General features: G+C 45.7%; 1 long non-coding RNA gene across 1 annotated transcript in view; it reads right to left on the bottom strand.

The window, feature by feature from the left end:
- Window positions 1-11,886: 11,886 nt before the first annotated feature.
- Window positions 11,887-18,536, bottom strand: part of LOC112629443 — a 13,214-nt gene continuing 6,564 nt past the window's right edge. Inside the window, exon 4 of the long non-coding RNA XR_003120597.1 lies at window positions 11,887-12,037. This is a non-coding gene — a long non-coding RNA (uncharacterized LOC112629443). The remainder of the gene's footprint in view (window positions 12,038-18,536) is intronic.

Here is an 18,536-nt window from a genome sequence, read left to right as displayed (position 1 = left end):
TCCTCTCAGAATGCTATTTCTTATTTTGTCCTGATGAGATATTGACAGTCATGTACACCCGCTTCCTCATCCATTTCCTGTCTTGGGCCCTGGAAGTACCATGGCCTCCGTAAGCTACCTAGGGAACCCTGGCTTTGCTCTTCAGCATTTTGGGCTCACTCCATGATCAGGAGCCAGTAGGACTGGTCCTCCCTGATTCTTACTGCCTGTGGTTCCCCATCCCCTACAGGGAGCCTGCTTTGGGCCTTGAGCTGGAAAGGGAGAAGAGCCTTGGGAGTTTTTCCACACCACTCTTTGTTAACCCTTGGAAACAGACCCACCTTTGCCCTAACCCATCTTCCTACCTGTCTGGTCTGACCTGCCCTCCTAGTTTTTACTAGGCTGATTGGCAGGTGTGGACATTATAGGAGTCTATCGAGATAGGTGTCTAACTAGGTGTCTCAGGATTGGACAGCAGAATACAATTCCAGGGGTGCACGGACAGGCCTCTCCTACCGGGACATGAGGGATAGACGTCTGGGCATTCTGAACCTAGAGGTCAGAGTAGTCACAAGCGGAGCCTTGGGGAGCGAGGGCCCCGGGGACATCATGTTCCTTGCCCTACACTCACTGAAGTCCAACGCCAGGTTTCAGAAGTAGTATGCTGCCCGTTCCTGAGATCCTTCACACCTGGACACCAACCCAGACAAAACCTGACTTAAAATTTTGATACTGTATTCATCGTGGAATTTTTCAGTAACTCTGATTTTTAAAAAATATTGCATTGGAATATGATTTATCTTGATTACTGAGGTTCTTTGTTTTTTGGCGCCCCCTTAAATTTTAACCCAAGGCGAGGGCCTCACTCCACTCTAGACACAGCCCTGCCTGCCCTCTGTGAGGGGGCTTAGGTACCACTGTGAAATAGGTTTTATGTTTTTTTTCTTGCCCTTCCCCTCAAGTCCTGAGTGAGGCAGCAGCTCTCTGGGGGGTGCTCCCATTTAAATAGGAGTGTGTAGACTTACAGCAATGAAACATCTAGGAGCTTTTAACTTTGGATCTACACCTGGGTGTGACATTTCCTTGGTGTTCTCTGGCTGCCTTTCTGGCTGTCTGCAGCCCTGAGGGCACTTGTGTGTGTGTATGTTCCCTGGAGAAAGGAGGTGATTACGGCAGAGAGGCTCCTTTAGATTCTCATCTTAAACCTCTTTGGAACATGTTTGAATTCCAGAAGTGAATGAACTTCATTCATTCTCTCCTCCAGATTTCAGAAGGGACTAAAGTGAATGGAGGCTTTCTCACTCCCTGGCATGCCAAGAGCCACGATCCCTAGCTCTGTGCCTGCCCAGTGAGTCTTCAGAATTTGGCCATCACATCCTCTGCTAGTATCATTTCCACCACCCTCCTCATCTTCTGTCGTCTTTATTTCATTCTTATCGTTTATCTCTACCTCCAGTTCAGATGCCATGCTGGCTGTGGCTCTTCATCACTATCAGACTGAGACGTAGATGTATCCCGGCCTGCTTATGAAGACTGATAATACATGATAATTTTTTTCCATGTGGAGGGGCGGTGCTGTCCTAGTGATTCACATATATGTGTAATTTTTGACTCCTTACAATAATTCTGGGATGTGGGTGTTACCCCCATCTAAGGATGTGGAAACCAAGGCTCTGATGACTCTGTAATTTGCCCAGGGTCACACTGCTAGGAAGCAAGTTGCTAATCTGCTGGGTTGCAAAGTGTCTTTTTCCTCTGAGCACATTTCTAAGCCACTGCTTAGAAGCTCTTGAGATAAAGTTGGCCTAGCTCAGGTCCACCTAGGTTTTGAGATTGCCCTTTGCCCAAGGAGGAGCTGTGTCCTTGGCTCGCCTGTCGTCTGCCTGTGACCGGACTTGCACCCTCACAGGTCTCAGCTGACATCCTCAATGCTGCTGGCTGCCTTCCTCTCCCTGTTTCCTCTCCATGACTCCAGGGGTTTGAAGCACACAGGAGCTGGACATGTCAATTCTGTAGCTCTTCTCCCAACATCACTGAAGGCCATGAGCCTCTCTCCTCTGTTTCCAGCCCGCAGGTGCCCTGTTGCTGGTCTTCATTCCAGCTTCTCCTCACTTTTGTCAGTCTCTGAAGCTTGGAAGCCTTACTATAGCTTGTGTCTCCTCCCTGGGCGCTTGAGGTCAGGCTTTTGCCTCTTTGTCGCATTGAGCCACATGCCCTTGATACCCAGTTGTAGCAAAGAAGGGAGGTGATGAACTTGCTTACTTTCTTCTCTGATGTCCCTCCCTACGCATCCTGCACATTCGCCCACAACCACTCCCCACCGAAACCCAGATATGTTATAGTCTAAGGCTTTTAGAGGATTAAAGAAAGGAGTTGGAGGTGGGTTTTACTTAGTTCACAGAAAAGCTGTCTTTGGGATTTTTCCTCCCCCTTAGGGCTTTTAAGTCTAGGTGAAGTGAAAGTTCACGTATGTGTTTGTTTGGTTCCTCTGTAATTAGCTACTAGTTTTTATCCCTAGACCTTCTCTGCTCCAATGTCTTGTCCATGTGTCCTGACCCTGTGTCCTTGAATTCCCACTTTGCTTTGGGATTTAAGTTATTGTATGTTGTCAACAATATTTAAAGATGAAAAAGTTCTGAAGGAAACTTATCAGGTTCTTTCCTTTGGCTTTTTTTTTTCTTTTGAGGTACTGTAAATTGTTAACTAGGGATGCCAAGCAGGCTTGGTTCAATGGCTAAACCTCTTACTGTATTACAGTGTAATGCTGATCTCAGCCTGGTCTCAACGCCAGAGCACACAGAGACTTGAATAAAACTGTTATAACGATTACCTCTGGTTTGTTGTGGTTCTTTGTAAATGCATCCTTTCCTGTTTTGTTTTGTTTTTTTGAGACGGAGTCTCGCTCTGTTGCCCAGGTTAGAGTGCAGTGGTGCTATCTCAGCTCACCGCAACCTCCACCTCCCAGGTTCCAGCAGTTATCCTGCCTCAGCCTCTCAAGTAGCTGGGATTACAGGCACCCACCACCACGACCACCTAATTTTTTGTATTTTTAATAGAGATGGAGTTTCATCATGTTGGCCAGGCTGGTCTTGATCTCCTGACCTCAGGTGATCCACCCGCCTTGGCCTCCCAAAGTGCTGGGATTATAGGCGTGAACCACTGCGCCCAGCCTCTTTTTTCTTTCTAATTAAACTGAATGCTTAAGGAACTGGGCTGTTTCCAGGGAGTTTTCATAGGGAAAAAAATAATTGGAGAAAGATGGAAATGCTGCAGAAAAGAGGAGGTGGGTGAGAAGCCTCTCTGAGAGTCTAAGAGCCTCCAGCAGGATCATGGGGGCCTTTGTGAATGACACTGCCGAACGGTGCAGTCTCTGCTCACAGTTGACTTTCGCATAGCTCGTGGATTTTGGCTTTCAGAGCTGCTTGTGAGTGTGGGCTGTCTCCTACTCCCTACCCCTAACCATGCTGACGTTCCTGGTGAAGTTGTGAATGGAGCTAAGAGGACAAACACATGGAGTTGTAGACATGTGAATAAGACTTGCCGGCTGTGGGTCACAGATTCCTTGTGGCTCTGATGCTCTTAATGGCACTTGTCAGCTGTGTGACCTTGGCAAGGCACTTAACCTCTCTGGTCCTCTTCTGGAGCAAGCTGATCACAAAGCAGCCTTTGTGCTCTCACTTTCCATGATTTTGTGTTAGGTGGGGATGAGGATAAAAGCAGACAGGATGAATCTTGTTTGAGGCCATGCTTCACTGCTTGAATCCTCTATTTCATCACTCAGCTGCAGGTGGAAAAAATGAGTTCTGAACTTAAATAGTCAGATACCCTCATGCGTGAATATAACCTTTCGTTTCTCCCTGACCTCTTTGCCCTTTTCTCTGACACCTGGGGAGGGGTGACTCTGAGGTGGGGTTGTGTGCTGGATGCTTGGATTGTGAGGGCAAGGCTGACCTTTTGCTGAGCCTTGAAGTTAGTTTGACCAGGATCCAGAAAACCTTTGTAAAGCCAACTGGGCAAAGATGAAAAATTGACCAATCTCCTTGCTGGTGCCATATGGAAAGGTGCCATACTGTTTTTGTTTTGTTTTGTCGAGACAGAGTCTTGCTGTGTCACCCAGGCTGGAATGCAGTGGTGCGATCTCAGCTCACTGCAACCTCTGCCTCCTGGGTTCAAGTGATTCTCCTGCCTCAGCCTCCCCAGTAGCTGGGACTACAGGCACATGCCACCATGCCCAGCTAATTTAGTATTTTTAGTAGAGATGGAGTTTTGCCATGTTGGCCAGGCTGGTCTCAAACTCCTGATCTCAGGTGATCTCCCCACCTCGGCCTCCCAAAGTGCTGGGATTTCAGACATGAGCTAGGTCACCAGGCCAGGCACCATATACTGTTAATATGTATACAAATTGCTACATGTTTCTGGAAAGCAGCTTGGCCATATGGTATTAAGAACTACAACACAGGCCTGGTCATTCCGTTACTGCTCTATAGTAATAAAAACTAGTTCAATGTGTCAACCGTTGCACTAAGACCTAACCTATGTTATCTCATTTACAATATTTCAACGTCTTTAAGAGTAGGTCCATTATTATCTCCATTTTACATTGAAGAAAGTGAGGGCCAGAGGGTCGAGTAACATGCCCGAGACCACACAACTGGCAAATAGTGGAGCTGTGACTTGTCTGATTCTGGTGTCTGCGTTTGTATCATAAGATTGAGTTGGGGTCGGGCGCGGTGGCTCATGCCTGTAATCCCAGCACTTTGGGAGGCCGAGGCGGGTGAATCACGTGAGGTTTGGAGTTCGAGACCAGCCTGACCAACATGGAGAAACCCCGTTTCTACTAAAATTACGAAATTTGCCGGTGTAATGGCACATGCTTGTAATCTCAGCTACTTGGGAGGCTGAGTGAGGCAGGAGAATCACTTGAACCAGAGGTTGCGGTGAGCCGAGATCGCACTATTGCACTCCAGCCTCAGCAACAAGAGCGAAACTCCTGTCTAAAAAAAAACAACAAAAAAAACCCCAAAACAACTGAGTTGAATGCAGATAAAGATTTACAAGTCATCCCACGTTGTTTATAGGATCATTCAAGAGACTACAAATGACCCAAATAAGAATTTGGGTCTTCTTCCACCCTCTTCCTCACCCAACAACATGGAATCTGATACAGTGAGAGCAAGAAGGCTCTCTTCACAAACTAGAAACTGTCTAAATGCCCAACAACAGGGGGTTGCTTAAACTCTGCTTTTCAAGGCATTTATTGAGTACCTTCCTGTGCCAGGTACCAGCTGGACACTAGAGATTTGCAGCTTCTTTAGCCAGGTTCTCAAAGACTATATTGTCTGGTGGGAGAGACCAAAATATGAAGAAATCTGTTTAATATAATGTAATAAGCGCCATGACGGGGTGCTAAAGGAGCACCGTGGGCTGGGTTTAGCCTGAGCTGGGGCTTTACTCCGTGGAGGAGACAGATCCTTAGCTGAGTCCTAAAGAATAAAAGATACCAAGGCAGGAGATGGCGAGATGCTGCCTCTCCTCTCAGGCAGCACAATTCTGTCTCCACCTTTTTTAAAAAAGTAAACCTTGTACTGCCTCACCTTGGGGTCCTAGCGCTAGTTTTATAATGTACCATGTGAGATATTATGTGGCCATTAGATTATTCATGAATAGGTTATTCATGAAGTTAAATTTTTCATGAATAAGAAAATGTGAAAATGCTCATGATAAGCTAAATGATAGGATACAAAAAATTTCAAAAGCAATTTGATCCCCATTATATACAGAAAATATATTTACATTTAAAAAAATACACACCTGACAGGCACAGGAAAAAGACTGGGAGAAAGTCAGTTATCTTCGTGGGGAGGTATCATAGATGGTTTAAAAATGTTCTTTTGGAATTTATTAAACTTTAAAAAAATGAATATATGTTACTTTTCTATTCAGCAAAACAATGGCAAATGAAGTAGTTTGAGGATGCTTTCCTATGCTGACCAGGTTCCTTTGCAGGTGTTCCAGAGGTCACTGGCTTCAAGGTTGTCCCCTGCCCTGAGCAGTATAACAAGGTGATTCCAGAAGCCCTTCTTATGGAAGGTAGAACTAGGGCCAACTTCCTGTTCCCCCTCACCCCTTTCTTCATCCCTTCCTTCCAGTGGAGAGATGGTGCTGGAATGGTGAGCACATGCAGACTGCTAGCAGAATCCAGTGAGGGCACATGAACAGAGAACGTTCTAAGAAGGAGGTGCTGTGGGGCTTTCCTAGAGGCACAGCTGGTTAGGGATGTCAGGTCCTGCACAGGCAAACAGCACGTTCCTACAACACAAGTGCACACCCTTCTGTGAAAGGAGCTGCGCCAGGCCTGGGTCCACCACACCCTGTTTATGCGCCTGTGGAATGTGCATCATTCAAGGCTGGGGCTGATATCCTAATCCTCTGAGCCCTTGGTCCCCACCCGATCTAGTCCAACTAGCTCAAGCTGGAGAACATGTTTTGGCATAAGGGGGTGGGGTGGAGATAAGGGTGGGGGTCTGCTGCTCTATCCCCTCCTCCTCTCAGTCATTGGTCACACTGCTGCCATCCAACCAGGGGAGCCTGTTGTGGGGTCTCAGTGGGAGGCACTGGACACTTCTTTGTGATGGAAGGACAATGTGGAGGCTTGAGAAAGATCAGCCCTAGGAAATGCGCTCGTGGAACACAGGTTGGATCATGCCATGCCCAACGTCTGCAGGAAAGGATCCACATTCTTGAGCACAGCCTTAAGGACCCCACCCAATCTGACCCCAGTCTACCTTCCCATCACAATTTCCCTGTCTCCAGTTCTTCCCCATCCCTAAGATTCAACACTTCTCTGCTTCCTGAAACACTTAATTTTCCAGGAATGGAGGCCTTATGCTTGAGAGAGTATTATCCTCTTTATGAACTGTCTTTCTGACTATCTGCCCTGGTGTCTAAGAAGACTGCAACCTGTAAGTGGTCACCAAATTAAGTGGTCAAGCCAAGTGCTGTGGCTCATGCCTGTAATCCCAGCACTTTGGGAGGCAGAGGCTGGTGGATCACCTGAGGTCAGGAGTTCGAGACCAGCCTGGCAAATGTGGTGAAACCCTGTCTCTACTAAAAATACACACACAAAAAATTAGCCAGGTGTGATGGCTTGTGACTGTAGTCCCAGCTACTCGAGAGGCTTAGGCAGAAGAATTGCTTGAACCCGGGAGGCAGAGGTTGCAGTGAGCCAAGATGGCACAACTGCACGGCAGCCTGGGTGATATAGTGAGATTCTGTCTAAAAAAAAATAAATAAGTGGTCAAATGTGAGGGAAGGAGACAAGGCAAGATGGGAAAGAGAAGAAAGGAATAGAGATCACATTTCATCCTCCAGAAGATGACAGTCTCCCTGGTGAGACTGAACATGCTAGGATGCAGTGGAGAAGCGTACCAAGAGCCACGGGACACCTGCAGATGGAGAGACGTCCTGAGGGCCATGGCTAGTGTGGAGTGGCCCGATAAAGTAGCATCAATTCCCACCTAGTTCTGTGCTTTACCCAACCTGAAAAGAAAAGATTCATCCCTCTGATCCTCTGACAAATGGTTTTCAAGGGCCTACTCTGGTCCCAGTTGCAATGTAACTGGCAAATTCCAGTTCTGTGTGGGAGCAGACAGGTCAACGAGTGAGGCACTCTCATGACAGTAAGATGCAGTGGGGGATGGCGCTGTATGGAAAGGCATTCCCCATCTAAAAGCATGTCCTTAGCTAATGCTCAAACACATCATCTCTGTGTTTTAAAACCCCTGAGGGTGAATGGGACAGAAAATGACGGCCACTTTTTTGATTTTGCCATCTAGTGGGGAAAATCAGCTTACCCAGCAATTAAGGCAGTATGATCATCTATATTTCAATATCTATCTGTCTGTCTATGTCTATCTCTGTCTTTATATCTACATTTCCTATATGGAGAGACAGAGAGAGATAGGCACAAATAGGCAGACAAGAGGTGAGAAGTGATGTCCAAGTTGAGACCTGGAAAATGAAGCAGACTTAAATAGTCCTGGGAGGTGGTGTTAATGGAGAAGCCAGGTGTTGGGGGCAGCTGGGTGAAGGGGATTTTATCCTCTGCCAGCTCACTTACCTTAAATTCCTTATCTCACGGGAGCACTTGTTGTTGCAGCCTTTTCTTTGTGATAAGCACTAGTGTTAGGCAGTAACTGGTAGGCAAAAAAAGATGAATTTTTACATAGGTGGGAGATGAAGTGGGTGCTTCCAGCTGGGTCCTGCCTGTGCTATTTAGTTTGCCCTAGGGTGAGGAAAAATATGTGTAAACACTCATAGGTGGGAATTGAACAATGAGAACACTTGGACACAGGAAGAGGAACATCACACCACAGGGCCTGTCATGGGGTGGGGGCAGGGTGCTGAAGGATAGCATTAGGAGCTATACCTAATGTAAATGACGAGTTAATGGGTGCAGCACACCTACATGGCACATGTATACATATGTAACAAACCTGCATGTTGTGCACATGTACCCTAGAACTTAAAGTATAATAATTTTAAAAAATGCATTCAAAGTCCAAGATAGAACAGCAGGTTTTAGCATAACAGTACCAAAAGTTCATGGATGTGGTTTCAGATTCTTCATTCCAACTAACTTTTAAGGAGCCATAACTTGTGCAGTTTTGGAATGGTATCAAAGAAGAATACCCACAATGATCTTCAAAGGCTATTAAAATACTCATTACTTTTCCAAGTATGTGTCTGTGTGAGGCCAGATTTTCTTCATATGTTTCAACTAAAACAAGATATTGGAACAGATTGAAGGCACAGAAGCAGATATGAAACTTTAGGTGTCTTTTAAGTCAGACATTAAAGAGATGTGCAAAAATGTAAAATAATGCCACTCTTCCTAAATTTGTTTTTGTTTTGGAAAATACAGATTTTTTCATTAAAATTTCATAAAAAATTCATTAAAATTTTTCATTAAAATTTCATTAAAAATAACGTAAACGTTATTTACTTTAAACATTTATTATTGTTATTTTAAAATGGATCAATAAATGTTTTCCAAAATTTTTCAGTTTCATTTTTCTTTTTTTCTTTTTAGAGATGGAGTCTTGCTCTGTCGCCCAGACTGGAGTGTAATGGCACAATATCAGCTCACTGCAACTTCTGCCTCCCAGTTCCAGCGATTCTCCTGCCTCAGTCTGCCAAGTAGCTGGGATCACAGGTGCCTGCCACCGCGCCTGGCTAATTTTTGTAATTTTAGTAGAGACAGGGATTCACCATGTTGGCCAGGTTGGTCTCAAACTCCTGACCTCAAGTGAACCGCCCACCTTGACCTCCCAAAGTGTTGGGAGTACAGCGTCAGCCACCATGCCCGACCAGTTTCATTTTTGAATAGGATAACTGTGATAGATATAACACATACTCAGGTGCTCTTTGGGGTCTTCAATCTTTTTTTTTTTTTTTTTTTAATACGTTTTTAAAGGGTACTGGAACATTTGAAACACCACCAGATGGCGCTGATGAGAATAACGAACAGCTTTTGTGTGCGCCTGAGAGAAAGGGAGAGAGGGGAGAAGAGAAAGGGAGAGAGGGAAAATATAAAAGTGGGATGATAGTAGTGAGTTTTATGATATGAAATTTCCTAATAGCAGGGGTATTTGTAGTCGCTATAGGAAAAAAAGTGACAGGCCTGGGAACCTAATCAATAGGTTTCTGCAATCTAAATTAGATGAGCAGATTTATGCCAAATAATATGTTGGGCCTTTTTCTTTTCTTTTCTTTTCTTTTCTTTTTTAACTTCCTCTAACAAAAGCTAAGCACATTCCTTGGAGGAGTTCCCTGCAGCCTCAGAAACTCAGCAGATTAAACTGAAAGGGTTCAATCTTTTCCATTTTGTGTTGCTAATAACATAACATGAATCTCTGAGACTTAAAAGTGAAATTTAGGCAGAGTCATTCCAGGAAATAGTGCACTATAGAAACCTCACAGCCTGCAGCTTAGCCTCATGGGTTCTTGGAAGCCTTAAGTGGGGGGGAGGAAGTTGGAGTGGAGGCTGCTGAGCTGGGGACGGGAGAGGCTACCTCTGAGATAGAGTTAGCTGGGTCTCTGGGTGACAAAATTGGATAAACGGCAGAGCTTTGTGTGAGGAACTATAAACAGGCATGGGAAAACTTGGAGCCAAATTTATTTTTCTTTCAAGGGCTGTCGGAAATAGCTGACAAAGGCTAGAATTCCTTTCCAGAGCAGAAATTTTTGTTTTGTTTTGTTTTGTTTTGTTTTGAGACAGAGTCTCGCTCTGTCGCCCAGGCTGGAGTGCAGTGGTGCGATCTCAGCTCACTGCAAGCTCCACCTCCCGGGTTCACGCCATTCTCCTGCCTCAGCCTCCCGAGTAGCTGGGACTACAGGCGCCCGCCACCACACCCGGCTAATTTTTTTGTATTTTTAGTAGAGACGGGATTTCACCGTATTAGCCAGGATGGTCTCGATCTCCTGAACTCATGATCTGCCCGCCTCCGTCTTCCAAAGTGCTGGGATTACAGGCGTGAGCCACCGCGCCCGGGCTTAGAGCTGAAGTTTTTATTGGCAATGCTCTTTTAAGGGCCACTAATAAGAAGAAAAGCAAGAGTCTGACCTGAAGGCTGGCTTCGTAAGTGGGTTCATGAGCTGCTGAAGAAGTGGGTGCAGTGGGGTATCAACCCTCCCTCCCCTGCAGGCTGGGGGAGTACTCACACATTCACAAACACTTCTGGGGAACCCACTATCTCTGTGCTACGCACTATGCAAGTTGCTGGAGCTACAGCGGAGACTGAAATAGACATGGTCCCTACCCTCAAGAGGACTTGTTTGACAAAACAAAGTCAATACTGAAGAAATCTAAACATTTTCATGGCAATGCCCCCACCCCCCACCCTGCCCCACAATTGAGTTTTGAAGTGTTTTCCTAGTCCACTTGGCTTGTTCTCCAGTGAAATATAATCAGCGCAACTGGCCAAGTCTAATGGCAGGTTTTCCACATGAAGATGAGAGTCAGTATGATACTGAAAGGGGCTCAGAAGGGCGGGGGTGCTGCTTCACCTTGACTGCCCTTTCTTCTTTCCTTTCCCCCTTCCTGCCCTTCTTCTTCCTACAAATACATATTGAGCATCTAAGTGGTACGTGTTGAGACAATAAAGTTGGACAAGACATACTTCGTCTCTAGCCCAGAATGTGGAGCTTACATGTATGTAAATGACAATAAGAAGAGAATTGCAAATTGTGGTTAGAGGTATGAAGACCATAGGGGATGGGAACCAATTTGAGATAAAGATGGTCAGATAAAGTCACTACAAGAAAGTGATTTAAAGGCAGGATTTCTCAACTTTGGCACTACTGACATTTTGGGTCAGACAATTCTTTGCGGTAGGGGACTATTCTGTGCATTGCAGAATGTCCAACAGCATCCCTGGCCTCTGCCCACTGGATGCCAGTGGCACCCCCTAACTTCCATTTATGACAACCAAAAATATCTCCCACCATTGCCAAATGTCTCTTAAAGGGCAAAATTGCTGCCTTTTGAGAACCGCTAATTTAATCTGAGACTTAAAAAATGAGGAGCCCATCCAGCAAGGATTGCACTGAGGGTCTTGTAGGCCACAGTAAAGAATTTGGGGTTTATTCTAAGTAGAAGGCAATCAACATTTTCCACTGGGGTGTCATTATCTACTGTGAATTTTGAAGAGATCATTCATGCCAAGGAATGGAGGATGGATTAACTGGAGTTATAGAGAAAGTCACAGCAGTCATAGGTGGCTGTTGCAATTGTCCACCCAAACCCAAGAAATGATGGTGGCCTCAGTTGGGTGTTGATACTGGAGATGGGGAGAAGATTTATGTTCAGCATTTTCAATGTTTCAACATTTCCAAGAACATCCAGGTCTTGCCAATGGATTTGATGTGGAGATTGCATCCCCAAGAATACCCCCCCCCCCCACCGTGTTCTCTTTGCTCACTGAGTTCATGGTGCTCTGTCCCCCATGATTCTGGTTGATGGTGAGTATCTCTTAAGCAATGATTTCTGCTCATAAACCTGGAAAGGTAGAGAAAGCAACACTGATTAATGAATGAAGGCCAATCATGGCTAGAATCTGATACTTCACTTCCAACTTTCAAAGATACTGATGATGCAAAATCCTCTCAGTATCCCCAATGCAGTTGAGGAATCTTGTGTTCCTCAGTAGGGATTAATGGAGGCATAGTTATCTGGAAGCTCAGAGTGGGAATAAGCAAAGCTGTTGGTTTTCATGACACTTGGCCATGGGCCTGTTGACAGAAGCTGGAGGGTAACTGACAGGCATTTGGGATTTGGGGACTGAGGCTCTTTGGCGAAAAGCAGTGTTCCCAGGAAAGTGGGTGAGCAGCAGGGACAAACTCTTAACAACATATTAGAGGCACAAGTAAGGCCTGTTTGTGAGTTTGTTTTTAATTGCATAGAACATGGTTGCCAGGATTTTAAATTGTAGTGCTCTAAGCATGTAATTAAGCGAGAAGGCTTAGTTGGCACTAGTTGTGATCCCAAGTTGTTGATGCAGCTTATGATAATGATCTTCTGATATTAAAATTCAGAAGCTGAGTGTGTGTGTATACCTAGTCCTATTTGTATGTTTTTCCTCTGGGCCTCCAAGCTCCAGGTAAAAATAATCAGGCTCCTTAAGTGTGTTTTTTGTTGTTGGTGTGAAAATCCCTGTCTAGGTCTCGGTCTGGCCTGTGGCAATGAGGTTCAGGTGAAGAGGTTTCTGGATCTGAAACAAAGGTCGATCATCTCAGCCCAGTCATGAGCCATCCCAGTCACTAAAATGCTCCATGCAATCTCTTCTTCTGCCTAAAATCACAGAATTTTAGAGCTGGGTGTGAACTAAGCAATTATCTTCTCATTTTCTATATGAGAAATCTGAGGGCTGGAGTCGTGAACTGACTTCCTCAAAGCCACTCAGCTGATGCATGGCATCAGGAAATAACCAGGGGCCAGGTGCAGTGGCTCACATCTGTAATCCCAGCACTTTGGGAAGCCGAGGCAGGTGGATCATCTGAGGTCAGGAGTTCGAGACCAGCCTGGCCAACATGGTGAAACCCCGTCTCTACTAAAAATACAAAATTAGCCAGGCGTGGTGGTGGGCACCTGTAATCCCAGCTACTTGGGAGACTGAGGCAGGAGAATCACTTGAACCCATGAGGCGGAGATTGATGCCACTGTACCACTGCACTCCAGCCTGGATGACAAGAGTAAAACTCTGTCTCAAAAAAAAAAAAAAGAAATAATCAGGCCTGGAATCCAGCACAGAGTCCCTTCTGGTGTAACCCCGAGGTGCCTCACTGAGCTCCAGAGCATTCCCTCTCACCCTCCCTCCCCTACCTCCTTCCACATAAATTTGCACCCTCTTTGAAATCAGTGGCTTGTTTTCCCAGGTCTTTCTGCCGGAAGGGTGATGGCGACCCTGCTGCAGAGGTTTCATGGAGAGAGAAGGGGAACATCACAGCTCAGTAACCAAAATGCAGTGTGAAATGGTAGGAGACAGTTCACTCTTCAAGTCATCAGGGAGCCATTTCACCTTGGCAAAGGCAGCTTACTTACTGGACCGTAATGGCCTGGAAGAGTTCCTGCCCCTCCCTGAAGTGAGCAATTTCCTCTCTTCAGCTCTGTCTGCACTGGCCCATTACATCCTAAACACACGGTGCATTTACCTAGCAATTATCTGGAGTGGGAGCCAGCCCTTTCAAGAGGTCCTCTTTGATCCTTCCTAGGAATATCCTGGGAGGTGGGTGGGCAGATGGAGGGCCTCTTGCTGGAGGAGGGAAAGTAAGGCACTCAGAGGGTTCTGAGAGTGTACCGGAGTCAGGACTGGGTCTCTGGGACCCCCGGCCACCTAACCCCTGCCCCTGCCTTCTGCCTGCTTGGACTTCGCTGTTGCCCTGGCAGGTAGAGGACTTTAAAGAATCCCAGCTTGCTCCTCCCCAGGCCAAGGAAGGAGGTGGTTCTTATTAGAGGTGGATAAAGGTAAAGTGCCTGAGGATCTTAGGGATAGAAAAGCTTTTGTGCTCATTCAAGGTCCTGCATATCTTTGATGCCCTACTTTCATATGTTCTGTCCTACCTGCTTATAAGTTCATGTACTTATTGAAATTTATATTCTGATTTTTGGTTCCGAAGATAGAGACATTACACTTATTTGGAAATGGAATTCTTTACCCTGCTCCCTGGTATCCAGTGTTGGACCACACAAAACCCTCTCTAGAAAGAACAGAATCAACTCAATCACACCAGCCTGTCATCTAGTGAGCCTGCAATGGGGCTGAGCAAGGGCTTGGGAACCAGTTCTCAGTTTGAATCTCAGCTCCCAGCACCATAATTAAGGGTGTTTTCTAACTTCAATTCCCATGGTTCCTCCCTGCACTCCTGTTTCAGAGCACTGGCCTCCAGGTTCTCCTTCCAATATTTGGTGCTTGCCTTGGGACCTTTGCACATGTGCTTCCTTTTCTCTGGAATGCTCTTCCCTCTGAGAGCCACAAGCCTATCCCCTTCCCTTCTTCAGACCCTTGCTCAGTGCCATTGAAGGGGCATCATTTGTCTGGGGTAATATCCGAGCTCTGTTGTCTCACACCAGGGAAATCAAGGACACAGATGTACAAGAAGTGAGTTTAAGAGCGGACATTCAATAGGAAAAGAAAGAAAAGAGAATAATTCTCTCTTCTGCAGAGAGAGAAAGAAGGGCTCCTAAGTGGGTTTTCTGGTTCTGTGGTGAAATGCATGGGGTTTTATAGGCGAGCTTGAGGAGGTGGCGTCTGATTTACATAGGGCCTGCGAGATTGGTAGGACCAGGTGCACTATTTGCATAGCACACAAAGAAGCTGGCCATCCCACCCTAATCTTTTATTGTACAGATGGAGTCTCTACCTGACTGGCATGGGTTGCCTGCCTTTCTACTGCACATGTGGTGACAAAGAAAAGAGAAGAGGGAACCTCCTTATTGAACACACCTGGCCCCAGGTAGCCTTTTCCTATCGGCACAGCTGCCGGCATTTACCTGTGCAAGCTTCGAGCTTGCTTATTTATGTCTGCAGATCGATTTTACAGGTGGTTCTTTGTTAGAAAAGAAATGATTTTGGGGCTGCTTTTTGTTGAAAGGGAAGCCTTACGGAGGACTCTCTTACCCTCACCAACTGCCTAAATAATTTCTTTTTAGCTTCTTTATCACCATCATGTGGAGGCTTTCCATGATCACTCTCTCTAAAACTGCAACTCTCCCCTCCCTCTCTCCATCATCTCCCTTGTTTTATGTCTCTCAATAACACTTCTCTCCCTCTGGCATTTCATATAATTGACTTGTACTTGTTGATTGTTTGCTCCAACTACAACGAAAGCTCCATGAGGGCAGGGATTTTTGTTGCCTTTATTCATTGCCATATCCCCACAGTCCAGAACGGAATCCGGCCCCTTGGTAGGAGCTTAACAAATATAAATGAATACATAAATTTGAGCAAGTAACCTACCAAGCTCATGTCCTGTCTCTCTTAAAAGGATGACATGAGAATTAAATACGACAATTGCTGTAGGGAAAAATAATTGCCAACATATATTGAGAGCTTATTCAGTGCCAGCTTTTAAATGTGCTAAATGCTTTACATAAATCACCTTATTTAGTCCCCACAAAAATCCTATGAGGCGAGTATTCTTTTAACCTTCATTTTACAGGTGAGGAAACAGGCTTAGAAAAGTTGAGTCACCTATTCAAGGTCACACAAAATTCAGATCCGTATTTGTTTGAGCTCAGAACCAGTACTCTTTTTTTCTTTTCTTTATTTTAAGTTTTGGGGCACATGTGCAAGATGTGCAGGTTTGTTACATAGGTAAACGTGTGCCATGGTGGTTTGCTGCATCTATCAACCCAACACCTGGGTACTAAGCCCCACATGCATTAGCTATTTATCCTGATGGTCTCCTTCCCCCACCGCCCCCAACAGGCCCCAGTGTGCGTTGCAGAACCAGTACTATTGACCCCGACAATATATGGCCAGGGCCTTGTGTATAACCATAGCTTGACTAGTGCTAATTCTCTTCTCCAAAGCACACAGTACAGCAGACCTGAACTGTCTGTCTGGCCTCTTCTTTTGGGAGCCTGTTCCTTCTACTGAAACCTGACATCTTGGAAGCATCCCCTGGTCTCAGGAGGCAGTGTGGTGTGGCAATGAGATGGCAAGTTTATTGACTGGGTGACCTAGGTTCTGACACCTGCTTTGCTCCCAACTTACTGTGTGATCTTGGGCAATTGCTTCCCCTCCGTGGGCTGGGTTCTGATGGTATAATGAGCACTGAGGTCCCTCCCAGCTTGAACAGTGCTGGGACAATTGGAGGACTCCACAAGGGTGCGTGGTGTATGACTCATCTCAGAGGATCCTGCCCCCCGGCTGTGGCCTTGGCCCAGATCTGCTCATGAATGTAGTCTCTCCTACTTTGATGATTGCTGGGCTTTCCCCTCCCACACCTCTTGAGCTTGAATTTCAGGTTGCTGGATTTGAGTGGGAGGTTGGAGGAAGTAACCATCTAGTGATTTTCTAATCCCTTCTCTAGGGGAAAGACCAAGAGAAAGAAAGGAAGGCACGAGAGGCATTCCCACCCAGCATGGCACAGAGTCACAGCAGGAAATACAGTTCTCTCTGGGGAGCCCAGCACCCTGCAAACCTCAGGGACTGCTATAGCAAAGGACATCTACCCAACAGCCTCTTTCTCATTCCCCAGACCTGCCTTCTGCCAAAAGCGTCCCAAGGATCCCCTTCTTTGCTGACCCTAAAACTGTCTCACTTGAATTTCAAGTTCTTTTGTTGTTGTTGTTTGTTTGAGACAGGGTCTCCCTCTGTCACCCAGGCTGGAGTGCAGTGCCGTAATCACAGTTCACTGAAGCCTCGACCTCCCAGGCTCAATTGATTTCCCCACTTCAGCCTCCTGAGTAGCTGGGACTACAGGCACGTGCCACCACTCCCGGCTAATTTTGGTATTTTTTTGTAGAGAAGGGGTTTCAACATGTTGCCCAGGCTGCTCTCAAACTTCTGGGCTCAATTGAGGTGCACACCTCGGCCTCCCAAAGTGTTGGTACTACTGGTATGAGCCACATGCCAGACCGAGTCTCAGGTTCTAAATTGAGAAATCATTTTTCCTCCTTGTGAAATAAGGATGAATAAGCCAAGTTAGCCAATGGCTTGAGTTGTTTTCCTCAATTCATTTATTCATTCATCCATTCATTCAACATTTATGTTCTAGAATCTTTGCCAGAAACTGAAAGAGGAAATTAATTGGGTCCTGGCAAACTTAAATTGGGTAATTGGTAATTTGAGGAGAATTTAATAAAGGGACTATTTTCAAAGGGGAGGGCAGAGTGCAGGAAAACAAGGGGTAGTGCCGTCTCCTGGAGCCAGTAACATCAGGAAGATATTATCAAGCCTGGGCTGAGGGGATAAAGGGAGAGACAATTCCCGGAAGAAAAAATGAGTCAGGTGGAGAGGGCCATGGGGCAGAAGCTGTGCTTTGGTTGAAGGGCTCATCTAGCCGGTGAAATGATGACCTTGACCTGGACTTCACCCTCTTCTCTGCAGTGGCTGAATTCCATTTATGTATTTACTACAGATCAGCCTCCTGGGGCTCACAGGAGGACAGAGAAGGGTAGGGAGGGGATATGGAAGAAAAAACAGATGATTTCTAGCACAGAAACCAGACAGTTTTTGTCCCCAAGGAGCCTGCATACAGTGGGGGAGCAGCAGGGCAAAGCTGAATTACGGTGTGATAAATGCTTTAATAAAGATACGAACAAAGTATAAGAGGAGCGCAGGTGTTAGGAAATGAGCTGTCAGGGTGGGGTTAATGTGCCTGAAGGTGAGGGAGACAGTTGATTCCAGGGAAGAAGATCCACAGGAATTGGTTCTCAAAGGCTGATTAGGTTTCTTCGAGGAGGTAATGTGTAAACTGAGATTTGCAATAGCAACAGAAATTAGCCGGGAGAAGTCCAAACATGGTGAAAAATGTGTAAAAGCTGGAGGTTGAAAGAGAGTATAGAACTCTTTGGGAAACTGTAAGTGAAGAATAAAGAGTGTAAGTTGTGTCGGGGATGGGCAGGAGATGAAGTGGAGTAGAGAAGAAGGACCCAGGGATGAAGAATTATTTTGCCCGACTAAGGAATTTGAAAATGTGTCTAAGGCCAATGGTAAGTTTTTAAAAGGTTTTCATCAGAGGAGTGGTAGCATTGTGTTTATGTTTTAGAAAATCACTTTGATTGAAGGGAAAAGAGTGGGTAAAAGGCAGATGGATTAGAAAGAATATTGTTTTTGTAATCTAAATGAGAGATGACAGCAGCCCAAAGTAAACTGGTAGAAGAGGGGATAGAAAGAGGTATTAAGAAGTCAAACTGGATGGGATTTGGGGATTGAATATAGGAGTTAGGTTCTGGGGAGATGGTGATATGGTTCACTGAGATAAGGAGCTTAAGAGAAGGAACAATGTGTGTGTGTGTGTGTGTGTGTGTGTGTGTGTGTGTGTGTGTGTGT

Source organism: Theropithecus gelada, chromosome 7b (genome assembly GCF_003255815.1).
Source record: "Theropithecus gelada isolate Dixy chromosome 7b, Tgel_1.0, whole genome shotgun sequence".
In the NCBI taxonomy this organism is placed as follows: Eukaryota; Metazoa; Chordata; class Mammalia; order Primates; family Cercopithecidae; genus Theropithecus; species Theropithecus gelada.
The sequence above is the reverse complement of the archived record's forward strand: the minus strand, read 5'-3'. Positions and strand labels throughout refer to the sequence as shown.